Source organism: Brassica napus, unplaced genomic scaffold, assembly GCF_020379485.1.
Source record: "Brassica napus cultivar Da-Ae unplaced genomic scaffold, Da-Ae ScsIHWf_1237;HRSCAF=1767, whole genome shotgun sequence".
In the NCBI taxonomy this organism is placed as follows: Eukaryota; Viridiplantae; Streptophyta; class Magnoliopsida; order Brassicales; family Brassicaceae; genus Brassica; species Brassica napus.
Window position 1 is genome coordinate 842,664 of NW_026014658.1, and position 2,500 is coordinate 845,163.

The following is a 2,500-nucleotide window of genomic DNA, read 5'->3' on the forward strand; positions in this document are numbered from 1 at the left end:
CCTACGCTCTGTATACATTAGCATGGGATAACATCATAGGATTTCGATCCTATTGTATTGGCCTTCGGGATCGGAGTAATGATTAACAGGGACAGTCGGTGTAGAAACCCGTTAAAAAAAAAGAAAAGAAAAGAGAGAGAGAATGGTCGAGTATCTTTGTGGTTGTGTCGCGGGCAATACCGATCGATCGGGAAATTTGAAGTACGAGAAGGTCGAAGAATGGATCGTATGTGAAGCATGAGTTGAGATAAGCTGCTCTACCATTGTTAGAAATGTCTTAGATTGATCATACGGCAGTTTTGGAAGAATTACATTTTTGAAGCATGACGGTTTAGAAGCTCGACGTTTTGGAAGATTGACGTTTCTTCATCGCGAAGTTTTCTCGGAATATCTTCGTATCAGTAAAATATTATTCTGAAGACATTATAAGTCGGAAGCAGGACGGGAATTAAGCAGGACGGGAAGCAAGCACGATGGGATTGTAGCACGACAGGAAAACCCGAAGTTGGGCGAAAACCCTAATTTCGGTATTACGAAATTCTTTGAGGAAGCCGGAGGCTCGGGAAATATTTTTAAAGGATATCAGACATCATCTGTAGTTTATTAAAAATATTCAGAGAATCAGAATGGGAGCGAAAAAATATTCGGGATTGATCGCGGGTCAGAAATTCACAAGAAGGGTCTATATCGCGCAAAGGAACCGAGAAGCTCGAGGTGGCTTGATCTAAGGGATATGAACGTGGTGGCAACTGTCTAACCAGCTGAGTGTCAAGAGAAGCTCGAGGTGTCGCCGTGCATGGAAGCTGCACATGCAGCTTGACATGTAGAAGCACGAGGTGGAACGGCCAACCACGAGGTGTCTCTGTGCATGCAACCGAAGCATGCTGATCGACATGTGTGTGCTGTGGTGGCGTCTTGCATGAGTCCTAGCCATGCATCCTGACATGTGGGAGGAGTGGTGGCGTACTGCATGTGTCCTGGACATGCAGCAAGACATGTGGAGCACGAGGTGCCGCCGCGCATGCGTCCGGAGCCATGCGGAGCAACACACGGGCGGCCACCAACCTGAAGCTGATTGGCTGGTGTCTCCTATAAATACCCCACGACCCCAGCTCATTTCTTCACATCCAGATCTGTCCAAACCAAGTTAAAACCTTGAGAGAAAAGTAGAAAAAGAAAGCAAGTGATTCCGAGCTATTTCGAGAGTTTTAGAGAGTTTTCGAGATCAGTTCTCTATTGATTTCGAGTCATCGCCTTGAGAAGGTTCTGTCCAACTGAAGGTCAATCAAGTGAAGATCAGATCAGATGGGAATCAAGTCAACGTGTCCAGAGAGAGAGAGAGAGAGAGAGAGAGAAGCAAAGTGGTCGACCTAGAGTGTAGTCGATTCTCACCGAGAAGGCCAGTTCCGTCCAATCGATGATTCTATACGATTGTGAGGCGGAAGCTCTGTCCATATCTATCCGTCCAGGCCAGACATATTCTGTGATGGTCAAGTGGAGGTTCTGTCCAGAGTTAGTTCACTTCCATGGGTTCAGATCAGTCGAAGTTCTGCTAGATACTCCGCCAGAAAGTCCGAAAAACTGTCCAGCAGCTAAAGGAGATTCTGTCCAGATCAGTCTGTCCAGACGTGTCATTTTCTTCATGATGAAGCCAAGGTTGTGTCCAAGACAAGATCAGTTCAGTCCAGTCCAGTCAAGGCATCCATTGGGTTTTGGCCAAGTCCTCTCCGATCAACCAGCTGCTTCTCGCCTAGAACACTGTGAGTTGGTTTGTTTGAATTCCACTTGGAATTTAGGGTAGTTTTGTGAGTTGGTTTGTTTGAATTCCACTTGGAATTTAGGGTAGTTTTGTGAGTTGGCTTGTGTGAATTCCACTTGGAATTTAGGGTAGTTTTGTGAGTTGGTTTGTTTGAATTCCACTTGGAATTTAGGGTAGTTTTGTGAGTTGGCTTGTGTGAATTCCACTTGGAATTTAGGGTAGATCGAGTCGCATATAGAGTAGATTGATCACGCTATTGAATGGTAGAGTCCTTAGGGTTATTTTATTTATGGAACCGGACTCAGTTTAGCAAGGGCTAAGCTGAGATGAATGGAATTAAGACTGAGTTGATAACCTGATTAGGACTAAGAATAGGATGCACAATATTTTCTATTCTTGCGTGTTGATATAGTTGAGTGCAGGTTCCCGTTATCTTTAAAGATAGTGTCGTAGCGGGAGGCCGAACTATCTGCGTAACGGTTTGATTGAGTAGATTGATTGAGTAGATTTAATTAAATGCTTGCTTGTTAATTAATGCTTGTTGATTGAGGTTAGTCAGCTCTTGGTAAGGGAGTGACTAACTGGTTGAGTTGTTTAGTGATGATATTGTTGTTAGTGTTGTAGAGTTAAGAGTGTATTGGCCATATAGCATTTGTGTAACCCAAAATGCTAGGCATGTTTGAGGTGGATTAGTGTTTCCTCGACCTCGTACCCAGTGCGTTTAAGGAAACCCCTTATTCG